Raw genomic sequence first — 12,893 nt, 5'->3', positions numbered from 1 at the left:
TTTTACCTTACTAAAGTTTTGAAAGCTTCTTTTTTCTAGTTTAATTAATCTTAAGCTTTTAGTTAATTAACTCAGGAAAAGTGGTGTCTTACTCTATCAGTTTGGTTTTCAATAAGTTATAACTATGCAATGTTTCTTTATTTGTACTCTGAACCAGAAGTAATTAGAAATACTTTGCTATACCTTATAAAATACAATCAGTAATTGGTAGCAGTAAACTATTTCTAGCTTAACTAATGTTTTGTGTCATTATTGTCAGGCTGTGCAGTGTTAGTGTTGCTTGTAGATAACAGGAAAAAAGTTTTACTCAGGTTGATGGGACCTATAGGGTCTATTCCCTTTTTTACTGAGAGTTGCAAAAATTTCAAGATTAAAACCAATGAATCAAACAGTAGTCCTTCTTACCCTGATTCTATAGGTGGAGATAAGTGATCCTGGTTCTTTTGTGTTGAAGAAACTTTAATGGTACTAGAGATCGAACCCAGGCATGTCCTACAGCTGAGCTACATCCCCAGCACACCCCTTTGAAAAGGTATTTGTTTTTAAATTTTGAGACAAAGTCTTGCTTAGTTTATCAAGCAAGACTCTAAACTTGCAGTCCTTCAACCTCTCTCAGTGCTAGGATTACAGGCGTGCCCACTGTGCCTGTTTAGGGTCACATCTTGCTCTAAATGTTTTCTCCCCTGGGCTAAGTAGCTTCGTTAGAGAAAATCAGGATTACTAAGTTTAAGTCAGCATTGATGCCCCGATCGTTTCTAGAGCTGGGCATAGCATTGACAAAATGTGTCTTGGAAAATAGAATTCAAGTAATGAAATCCTGTTTGCTTTCAAGGTCACTAATCTTATCTTTCTGTGGTATCTAATTTTATTCACATCCAGTGTGCTTTTCATTTTATGTATTGTGGTTTAATTTTGGGTCAGGTTTGATTGACTTTTGTTTTATTCACATCATGGTGGATCTTATTGTCTTGGTCCCTTTTGCTTTGCCAAAACAAAATATCCAACCCCAATAATTTAAAGGAAGAGCAGTTTATTTGTGCTAACAGTTTGAGAGGTTTCAGTCCATAATCAGCTGGCTCCAAGGTCTAGAGGCCAGGAAGCAGAGAGCACCTAGGGAGGAGCTGAGGAAGGAGAGGCATCCTTCCTTCCAGGCCAGCCCCACCTCCAACGGCAGTCAACAGAGGAGGATTCGGCCCATTGTTAGCTGGCTGCAAGGCAAGGACATCGTGGTGGAAAGGAGTTGGCTGAGGAAAAGTGCTTACTTAGTTCATGGCATCTGGGAAAGAGAGTAGGGAAACAGGGCCAGGGAGTAGATGGAGAACCCAAAACTATGCTGCCATGACCCACACTGGAGTGTTTCACTAATTCCTTCTTCAACTTCTGAGCCTGTCAAGTTGACACAGTTAACTTTACCCACTGCAAGAATCACAAGGTGTTATTTTATTTGGGCATTTCCAGTTCTTCAGCGTCTTTGTGCAATAAAAGATTGTCTTTTCCCTCATTGCACATTGATGCTACTTTTCTCATAAGTCAGGAAGCCCTATTTGTGTGAGACTATTTTTCATTGGTTAAGTTTAATAAGTATATGTTTTAATGTTTGAAGTGTATATACTCAACACTTTTTTAGGATCATATTGGTGTTTTTCGCTTTTGCATTTCCATAAGGATTTCAGAATCAGATTTTTTTTTTATCAGTACCGGGGATCAAACTCACGACCACATGCTTGCAAGGAAGGTGCTTGTGCAACTGAGCTAAATCCCTAGCTCCCAGAATCAGCTTTTTCAAATGAGACAAAAGGGAGTGGGAAAGCTAGGCATAGTGTACATGTCTGCGATCCCAGCACCTGGGAGACTGAGCAGGAAATCATTGTGAGTTCAAGGCCAACCTGGGTTACATAGTGAGTTCAAAGCTAGCCTGAACTACGTAGTGAGAGCTTATCTCAAAGAAAGCACCGTCTCTCCCCCAAAAAGAGTGGGAGTTGATTTAAGATTGCTTTGAAATTGAAATGATGGGTTGGAAAGATTTTAAGTCTTCCCGTTCCACAAATTTGCTACATCCTTTCATTTGCAGTTAATACTGTGATGAGGTGTTGGGCAACTACAGACTTCATATACAGCAGTAGTCCCATGAGTTTATAATGGAACTGAAAAATGCCTCTTGTGTTACAACTGTTGTAAGGTTACTGTCCAGCACATTCCTCAGGTTTGTGGTGGTGCTGCTGTGTAAACAGGCCTGCAGCACTGTAAAAATTGCATGTACAGCCCCTAAGACTGAATAGTGATAATAAACAACTGGTACTCATTTGTCTATGTAGTATGCTACTTTTCATGCTGTACTTTTAGAAACTGTGTGGCATTTTATGCCTGTAGCACACCCACATGTCCTGCTTACTTTGTCTCTTGATAGTGTCAAGAGACTACAGCAGGTGATTGAGCTGCATACTATCTAGGTTTGTGAAAGTACAGCTCTATGATGTTCACACAACTACAGAATCACCCAACTGCATTTCTCAGAGCATTCTCCTGTCTTTAACAGTTTTTAGACCTTTGTAAATATCCCTCAAAAATGATTCCCTCTGTTCCTTGCAGAGGTCTTTGCACATCATTTGTTAGATTTGGTCCTAGTTGTTTGTTTTATGCTATTGTACTTTGTGTTTTAAAAATATAAATAGCCAAGAGTGGTAGTGCAGTAACCTCAGTATTTGCAAGGTCAGGGCAGGAAGATTGCAAGTTAGAGACCAGTCTGGGATCCACGGTAAGTTAAAAACTGTAGAAGACTTTCAAATAAAACAAAAAGCCATAGTTAGCTTATAGAAGCATAGTTGGTTTTTCAGTATTAACCTTGTACCCAGGATTATAAATTCACTTATTCTAACACTCTGTAGAATCCTGTGGAGTCTCTTGCTGTATAATCATATCATGTGTCGGTCTGGGGATTTAGCTCAGCCGCATAAACACCCACTTGGCAAACGTGAGGTGATGAGTTCAGTCCCCAGTACCAAAAAAAATTCATCATCATCATCTATGAATTACTGCTTTTCTTCTCCTGCTCCCTCTCCCTCTCTCTCTTCCTCTTCCCCTCTGTCTCTGTCTCTGTCTCTGTCTCTCGCTTGCTTTGTTGCACTAGCGAGGCCCTCTGAAATCGTGTTGAATTGAAGTGGTGATAATGGTCATCTCTTGTTTTCAATACAGTGTTTCTCCATTCACTGTGATACATGCTACAGACATTTTATGGCCAGTCTTACTTTTTTTCTTTTCCTGGTACTGAGGATCAAACCCATGACCTTGCACTTGCCAGGTAGGCGCTGAACTACCGAGCTAAATTGCTGGCCTTCCAATAAATTTTTATCATCAATGACTTGCATTTTGTCACATGCTTTTTCTGTACCTATTTGGATGATCATATGGTTTTCCTCCTGTTAGATACAAATTACTTTATATATGTTTGGGTTCTCCTATATAGTGGTAGATTTATTTGCCAGCACATTGAGTTATTAAGCTTGTATTCATGAGAGAGATTAGTTCCATGATTTTCCTTTCTTGCAACATTGGTGTCAGTATTTGGCATCATGGTTGCACTGGTTAATAGCCCTTGGAGCATAAGACTAATTTTGTTATTAAAGCACATGAAGATGAGTCTGTCAGACTCACTCTTTAGGATATGTCTATTGATGAATTATTAGTTATATTTTTATGAGTATTAAATAATGAGTACTTAGTGGGAAATCATGAAAATAGTGTGTTGAGTTTTTTATATTGTTCATAAAACACCAAAATTTTCAGCATCAAGTGGTTTTTGATGTACAAAGTCTAAAAAAAATTGTCAGGAAAAAAAATCTTTACTTCAGTACCGCCCCTGAGGCATCTGCACATGTGACAACAGTGTGTTCCATACCGACGCATTGCTTACACTGACAGCACGTTTCTTTTGCTTTCCTGACCTTCTTGTAGGACATACCTGACATCTCAATGGTCTTTCTATTTTGTCAGGAGGCTTATTGTATTATACAATGGGTAGTTAACAGGAGCATAAAATCTTGATAAAATACTAAACTCATAATATATATTGTGCCTTTAGAAAAGACACCAACATTTTCATATTCCTTCATACTTGCTGACAGAACCTAAGATAGCATCAGAAAGAAATTCCTATGTGAACCACAGTGAAAGCACCAAAAGAGGTCTATCATGAAAACAAGTTTTACTTTACCTGTGACACCCAAGGCAGTCTTCCCACATGACTGCTACATGTTTCATGTGCATGTCCCACACTGACAGCACGTGCACTTAGCTTTCCTTTCCTGTGTGGCAGTCTTGTTACGGCTTCTTGTTTTGTCAAGAGCTTCCTACTAAACTGCACAACATGCATTTAGCTGGAAATAGATGTCAATAAAATAAAATATTAAATATGTTATGAGTGCTTAGAATAGACATCAGCATTTTCACATCAGCTATTTACTTGCTTACCAAACCTGAAAGATAACATCAGAGATAAAACTGTGAACTACAGTGTAAACCCAAATGCAAGTCTACTGAAGAGAGCTTTGCTTCGTCAGCTGTCACACCCAAGGCAGACTTCACACATGACAGCTGTGTTTTCCATACACAAGTATCCCTTACACAGATAGCATACTATGTTTTTTTCTGTACTCTTTTGTAAGGCACAGTTAACATTTTTGTGTTTCCTTGTTGTCATAGTAGGTCTGTATGATGCTGCACCTGTCTGTCATCTGTCAGTTGATTAGTGTGTGCCACAATTTTTGGTATAGTTCCCTGAGCAGAAACATTTTGTTTTTTCTCTGCTACAAATGATCTCTTAGGAGCTCCAGTCCCAGTCCTCCTAAAATTTCTCTGTGATATTTTGCACTTGTTATCTTTTTTGTAAACTGTCAAACTATACCACATAATGGTCCTAAATGGACCAAGTAAAGTACAACCATTGGCCAGTGCTTTGTGTTTCAAATGACATCAAAGGACCTGGTATATAACTGCAGCACAGCACCTGCCTGGCGTGTTCTTGGCACACAAAAAAAGAGAATATTTCAGATGGCATCATAACAGCTGCATAACGCATTAACAACATCTATTCCACATTTGGTTTTATTGAAAGTTTCCAGCTCGTGCTTCTGTGTTGTCAAGGTTTCGTTATCAATATTTCCATCATGGTGTTACGCTGACATAGCAGTACCAGCTTGCTTTTTTCTTGCTATTTATGAGGCCAAGATTATATTTTTCTGAAATCCAAAGATGGTACTTTACAGGTCTCTGTTTTGAAATTGCAACATTTCATTTGAAATTCCTGCTTTGTTCCTGTGTGCAGTCCTTTTGCTGGCCAACTTGTGCTGTTAGCAACTGTAAGGTCAGTTGGAAACCGGGGAACCTATTGTCCAGTGTCATGCTGTGATTAGTCTGGGAGATGGGGGCAACATGTCCGTTCACCTCATTTGATTTATTACTGTACCAATAAGGACCCGATGACTGAGTTCCAGCATAAATGTGTGAATTAAAAGCGTATGTCTTCACATCTCCAAGGACATACATTTTTATGCCATGCTTGGACCCATGGCTTTTCTGTAGGTCTTGTACATCCCTGCAGGCACCATGAGAAATCTGTGCTAAGTGCAGCCGACTTCAGTTCAGCTAGTGAGGTGTCCTCATCTGTACACTTTTGAATACGGCTGTGTCTGCACAGGTTTTACTTGCAAGTCAGCCTTTGTGGTTTCATAACATCTTGTAGCATATCCTGTGTTACAGTTTCCAACGCTGGATGGCATTGCTGGCGTTCTGTCCAACACATTTCATCCCTGCCAAGACCTTCACTGTATTTTTGGACCTAGTTCTTTTTTCGTTTGTTTGTTTGTTTTCGGTCTGTTTGAGACAGGGTCTTGCTGTGCAGTTCAGGCTGGCCTTGAGCTAACTTTGTAACCCAGGCTGGCCTTGAATTCCGGGCAACCCTCCTGCCTCGGCCTGCCAAGTGCTGGAATTACAGGCACGTACCACCACGCCTGGTTGGACCTGGCTCTAACATCAGATGGTTCCGTTTGGTTGCATGGCCATTTCACAACCTTCACCTAGTGTAATATATACTCAGGTTGCTGTCGTCTGAATCAAGGAGGTCTGCATTCCCTGTGTCTGTATCAGCTGATTCTTGCTCCACTTCACAGGACCCCCAGCTCGTGGCCACCATCGAAGTCGTCGTCATCATCATCATCATCGTCGTCGTCCCATCCACCCCTCCACTCTTCTGTTATGGAAGCGTGTATTTTACCATAATGGATCACAAGCAGCCATGCATGAGTAATCTGATGATTCACTTTTTTTTTGGCATCGGGAATTGAACTCAGGATCTCGTGCTTGCCAGGAAGGTTCTGTGCCACTGAGCTAAATCCCTGGTCTTGATGACTCACTTTTGACCTTCTCCAAAACTTGCAGATCCACTTTTTCTGTGTCATTGTACTGAATTGGATTACTTCTACCAGAAAAAGTCAGAAGAAAACTTTTTCAAATAAATCCTGAAATGGTGTGGATCTGTTGGGCCCTCTGTGATCCTTGGATAAACATCTGGATAAGAATGGGTCCAAATCTGCTTTTGGAAATATTGATAACATGTGCCACTTTTGCACATGTACATACTCTGCTGTTTGTCCCGCCAAGTTGGTAAACAAATAAATTGCTTCCTATATCCTTCAGGGTAAGATATTGAGATCCACAGCTGGCTACCATGACAGTAAAGTGCAGATTTACAGTAGAAAAGTGAGGGATGGGTCCACTGGATCCAATTGTTCAGAAGTATTCATTAGTGAAACTATCTACATCCTGAAATCTTTTGTGGACAGGTTTTTAGTAGCAGATTCTATTACTTGAATAATAGCTTTGGTCCATTTGGACAGTCCTATTTTCTTTTTGGTCTGAATTTATTGGAGGGGGGAATTCTAAGGATCAAACTCACAACCTTGTGCTTGCCTGGCAGGTGCTGTGCTGCTGAGCTATATCAGTACCCCTTCTTTTTTGGTCTTTTTTTTGAGACAGAGTTTCACTGTGTAGTTCAGGCCGACCTTGAACTCACTGTGTAGGCCAGGCTGGCCTCAACTCAGCACTCCTCCTGCCTCAGCCTTCTGAGTACTGGGATTACAGGTATATGTCACCATACCCGACTCATTTGGACAGTCTGTTTCTGTCATCTTTGGTAGTTTTTATTTTTCAATAAACGTGTTCACTTCGTGTCCTTAATTAGCATAAAATGATCATATTGACTTAAAATTTCTGTAGTTATTTGTAGCTTCCCTTTTTCCTGAATCAGTTTGGCTAGAGGTTTGTGTTTTTTGAATTTTTTCAGCAAATCAGCTTTTGGCTGTGTCAGCTTTGTATGTGCTTGTTTTCCTTTCACTGCCTTGCTCGTCAGTGCGGCCTCTTAGAAAGCGAGGGCTTGGAGCGGTACAGGTGCAGCTGCGTCTCACACCTCCCTGTGTGAGCTCTTGCTTAGTATTCAGTTCAGCGTGTTGCTTAACTTAAACTTCCAGGTACTTGGTGTTTTTCCAGGTTATTTATTGTCGTCATTAATGATTTCTGACCTTTTTTGTTGTTCTTATTCCTTTCTGTGATTCTGGAGATTGAACCCAAGAAGCATTGATCTATGTCTCCAATGCTATTTATTTTTATTTTATGTATTTTCTCTCTCTCTCTCTCTCGCTCTCTCTCGCTCTGTGTGTGTGTGTGTCTTTTGAGACAGGGTCTCACTATAGATCACGTGGCCTTGAACTTACTTTATAACCCAGATTGGCGTCAAATTGACAACAATCCTCCTGCCTCAGCCTCCCAAGTGCTAGGATTATAGATGTGTACCACGCCTAGCCCCTTTATCTTTATTTTGAGAAGTTGCCCAGGCTGGCTTCAAATTTGCCATTCTGCTTCAGCCTCTAGAGTATCTGGGATTACAGTGTACAGATGAGGCAGGCACCACCATTTCCCACTGTCAAGTTTCCTTCTGGCTGGTGTTGCGTGACTTCTCTAAATTTTATTTTTTTCATCTTTACTTTCAGTCTTTCTATGAACAAATTTAAAGTTTGTCTCTTTTAAAGAATATACTTTTTGTTTAATTTAGTCTGAAGAATAGCCTTTTACATGGAGTTGGGTTTATGTTTAATTTTACTGTTATTTGCTGTTCAACTCTGTTCCCCTTGTTTTTTGGTTGTTTTAAATTAAATACTACTTTTTTCTCTAATATACAGGTATATGCCACCATATTCACTTCAGATTACTACTTTTACATTGTCGACATAATTGCTAAAATCTTAAAACCTTTACACCTTGTATTTCATTTATTGCTTTGAAGAATCACTATTAGGGGGCTGGGGATTTAGCTCAGCGGCATAAGCGCCTGCCTTGCAAGCAGGCAGTCGTGAGTTCGATCCCTGGTACCGACAAAAAGAAAAAAGACAAAAAAAAAAAAAAAAAAAAAGAATCACTATTGGGGGCTGGGGATTTAGCTCAGCGGCATAAGCGCCTGCCTTGGAAGCAGGCAGTCGTGAGTTCGATCCCCGGTACCGATAAAAAGGAAAAAGACAAAAAAAAAAAAAAAAGAAGAATCACTATTAATTTATTTCTTTACATGATGAGAAATTTCCTTTTTTGTTTGCAAATATTTTGGGCTTTTTTTTTTTAAAGACAAGGTCTTGCCATGCAGTTCAGGATGACCTTGAACGCACTATGTAGCCGAGGCGGACCTTAAACTTGTGGCAGTCCCTCTGCCTCAGCCTCCCAAGTGCTGGGATTACAGGTGTACACACCCACACCCAGCTCTTGACATTAATTTTGAAGAATATTTTTGCTGAGTATAAGATTCTAGACTGGCTGTTACTTTCTTTTTTGGCCCTTTAACACTACCATTCTGTTATATTCTGGTTTCTGGTGTTGAGACAGCTGTTGGTTTTGTTTCTTTGAAAGACATCTTTTTTGCCCCCCTTTCTCCCTTCCTCCCCTTCTTTTGGTAATTTTATTATGGTGTCCTAGGTACAGTTTTTCTCTTAATGTGATTTTTCTCTTAGCTTGGAATTGGCAAAGTATCTTGAATCTCTGGGTTGATTTCTTTCATCAGTGTTGGAAAACTCTACAGGTACTGTCTTTCTCCTGTTAGCTGGTATATGTATCACAGCAATGACTCCTCACCTCCAACCAGCAGGGATTGCTTTGCTCTCCTGTTGTGTTAAGGTTTTCAGAAGTTTTCCTATCATTTCCCTCCCTCTCGCTCTTTCTTTTGTTTGTGCTTTCTTTCTTTCTTTTTTTCTCTTCCTCCTTTTGCTTTTTAATTTGAGAGCCTAATGCCCATCTTTATGCGGGAAGACTGGGACACAGGTCTGCAAGACCCCCCAGTCTGCCCAAGGCAGGGCTTTGAAATCTGACTTGTTATTTTGTGATTCAAAACTCCCAGGGCATAGGAAGATAATGTCTTATTCCCACCCCAACTCCTTAACATCAGGAGAACCTTCTCACACTGTTCACTAGTCTCTTCATGTGTCTTCCCATAGATACTCTGTTAGTCCTTTGCAAGGGCTCTCCCACCATGCAGAACCAACTCCTAAAATCTCTCACGTAAAAGCCAAGTCCAGAAGAGATAAAAGTTATTGCTGTGGTTAAATTAGGGAGGTCAAGACACGTGTTCATTCTAAAGAGTATCGGAACCTTGACATTGCTGATATAAATTTTTGTTTGTTTTTTGAGACACAGACTTACTCTGTAGTTTAAACTTGTGATGATCCTGCTGCCTCAGCTTCCTGAGCACAGGATTATTAAAGTGTACCACCTACTTTGGCCTGATAATTTAATTCCCATATAATTTTCATATTCTTTGTTAGGAAGTGCATCTCATCAATGAACATATTTTAAAGAATTAACTTTGAGGAAGGCTGCATTTTAAAACTGCAGTGCTGTTTTGAATCAGAGAGGTAGAGCATAATGTGTTTAGTAGATATTTATGTGTCACTACTTTCCATTTGTTTCACCATTTGAAAGAAGTTCTCTCTGAGCAAGAGATGGAATGTTTTAGTGCCAGAAATTCAAGTAATAGTGTCTTTGTAAAAAATGACAGTTTTTCAGTTAGGTAAACTCATTAAAAATGACTTTGTAGCCTTTGATACTATTTGGTTTTATAGGGCGTGTTTTAAAATCATTTTTGTTTTGGGTAGTTTAAGCCCACAGTGTTCGCATATGCTAAGCACACTCCTGCCCTGAGCTGTATCTTTAGTCCTGTGTATTAAAGTTTTAAGGAGAACTTGTTTCTTAATGTTTGTGCTTGCATGCCTGAGCAATCACTGTGATTTGTTTCAATAGAGTCATAGAATTTTTGACTAGAAGACATACAGTTTTGTAGATTACTCAAGTGAGGCTCAAGACAATATATATCTATATACATGTATATCTATAAACATAAACATAAAGAATTTAATCTACAGAGGGTCTTACAAATAGTGGTAAGTTTCAAATTAAAATTCAGACTTTTTACCTCTAAAATGTTTAATTGTTTTAATAAAAGTATACAAATATCCATGTTATTATAGAACTTTTTAAAATTCATGATTTTTTATGATTAGATGAACTGTATATAAATGTATCATCAGGTTGGGATTTAGCTCAGCAGCACAGCACCTGCCTGGCAAGTAAAAGGTCCTGAGTTCAATTCCCAGTACCAAAAAAAAGGTATCAGCAAGTGTTTCTTCTGTATATTACATCCTTGTTTTCATTTACATTTTTATAGACTTGAAAGATACTTAATTCTCAACAAATGAATTCTTCACTTGAACTCTGCTGCATTCCTGTGCCACCACCTCCTTTAGAAAACTGATCTTAAACAGGTAAAATTATGACTTTTAACTTTATAATTTCCCATGTTGTCAGATGTTAGTGTTTTTGGTAGTCCTTGACGGCTTCATTTGTTAAGCAGTTTTACCTGAAAAGATCATATCCACTTGTCCATCCATCTGCCCTTCCGTCTTTCTGTATAAATGTGTGAACATATAATAGTATGTATGTATGTGGGTTTTTTGTTGTTTTGTTTCATTTTTTCTGTTTGTGAGACAAGAGTTTTACAGTTCAGGCTGGCCTTTAACTCACTTTGTAGCTCATTGTTTGCCTCAGCTTCGCAAGTGCTGGAATTACAGGCATATGCCACCACACCTAGTTATGCGTGTGTTTTGAAATGGAGTCTTGCTGTGTATCCAGGCTGACCTCAAACCCCTCTTGCTTCAGCCTCCTGAGTGCTAGATTGTAGGCATTCACCATACTGCCCAACCAGTCATATCTTAATTATTGGCCTTGAAATTTATACTTGAAAGTATTTCTTTTACTAATTGTGTTTTTAAAAATTTGTTATTTAAATTTATTTTTACTGGCCCGGGATTTAGCTCAGTGGCTCTCGCCTGCCTGGCAAGCACAAGATTATGAGTTCAATCCCCAGTACTAAACAACAAAAATAAAAACAAAACAATTTCTGTTGTATTGAAACCAATGGCAAATGTGTAATGGAATTAAACAGGTCATTTACAAAAAGAAATTCTAATTGCTTATTATAAATGAAAAGGTAATCACAAAAAACAGATAATTTTACTTGTACTGAATTATTGGGCATATTCAGCCTGATTGTATTATCTGGCTGCATCTAAATCAGTACCATCCAGTGCAACTTTTATGACCATAACTTTTTATGGGGGTTGTTTAGTAGCTGCTGCCATGCACTTAAAAGTGTGGGTACATCAGCCAGGGAGTTGAATGCTTAAATATTTTTTTTTCTTTTTCTTTTTTTGTTTTAGAAGGGAGTGCTGAGAATGGAACTCAGGACCTTATGCTAGGCAGGTGCTTGTGCTGCTGAGCTATATTCCCAGCCTAAACTTTATTTATTTATTTTTTTTGGTGCCTGGGATCAAACTCACGATCAATTGCACTTGCAAGGCAGGTGCTTATGCCACAGAACTAAATCTCTGGCCCCTAAATTTTATTTCTTTTAAAAAAAAAAAAAAAGCCTGACTTTCCCTTGCAGTGTTTGTTTTTAATGTTTTATATATATGTACACACATATGTATATATAACTAAAATAAAAATATCCATCCCCAAAGCCATTGTTGCTCTGACCCAAGTGCCTCCACAAACCAACTGAGAAACTGCCAGTGTCCAAGAAGTTGGCTGCAAGGTGGGCAGTGGCAGGGCCGTCTCTCACACCTCCCTCCCAGGAGGAGCGTGGCACAGGTTCAACAGTGGGACAGGACAAGGTTGCTGGAACCTCATGCTGCAGATTTCAGTGGGGGGAAATGTCAGCAGATCCAGAGAGCTGGGCTGTGGCCCAGGGGAAATGGAGTCACTGAAGTGTTCTAGGACGTTGCCAGAGTGGCCGTAGCCAGGACAGAGTAACACTGTCGGCCTCTCCTGTGCTGAGTGTGGACGTGACTTTGCCATCCGCAGCCCAGTGATGCGGATGCAGATGTGGGTGTGAAGACTGCAGAGCCTCACTTTGACAAGGGACTCAACATGTGCAGCTGGTGCTGAGGACGGAACTGACTTCAAGTCCAGCCCATGTATTCTTCCCTGTCTGTATCAGTTTGCTGTGAAGTAAGGGTTTGTTGGGATTCCTTCAGTGTAGCTGATCCTGTGCACACCGGAGGCCTGCAAGGGGAGCTGAAATCTTCTCAGGGTAACTGACTTGAAGCTGTCAGGCATTAAGGTCCTACTAGAAAGAGCCAGGGTCATAGCGTGACTCTGGCCACAAAGTAAAACTAGCAGAGTCTCTGCCTCTGCAGTCCGTCCTTTCCTGACTGGAGAGGAATGATGTAAACTTTAGTTTTAGTTAACTTAGGTGTCTACATGTGTCTAGTAGCACTAGGCATTAGACACTGGGTCTTTAGATTTTC

General features: G+C 39.8%; 1 protein-coding gene across 10 annotated transcripts in view; it reads left to right on the top strand.

The window, feature by feature from the left end:
* The window catches only part of Hycc2 (hyccin PI4KA lipid kinase complex subunit 2), a 69,713-nt gene that overhangs the window by 15,198 nt on the left and 41,622 nt on the right, over positions 1 to 12,893 (top strand). For 6 of the 10 annotated variants that reach the window (XM_023562193.2, XM_005000703.4, XM_005000702.4 and 3 more), the window contains one exon: positions 10,751 to 10,847. The gene's annotated coding sequence lies outside the window, so the exon portion shown is untranslated. Of the gene's footprint in view, positions 1 to 418; positions 533 to 6,164; positions 6,298 to 6,325; positions 7,135 to 10,750; positions 10,848 to 12,893 lie in introns of those variants that run through there. The other 4 variants (XM_063259537.1, XM_063259535.1, XM_063259536.1 and 1 more) reach the window with 3 other exon arrangements.

Source organism: Cavia porcellus, unplaced genomic scaffold (assembly GCF_034190915.1).
Source record: "Cavia porcellus strain 051 isolate PalLab524CR breed Dunkin Hartley unplaced genomic scaffold, mCavPor4.1 scaffold_12, whole genome shotgun sequence".
Lineage (NCBI taxonomy): Eukaryota > Metazoa > Chordata > Mammalia > Rodentia > Caviidae > Cavia > Cavia porcellus.
This window is presented reverse-complemented; position numbering and strand designations above follow the sequence as displayed.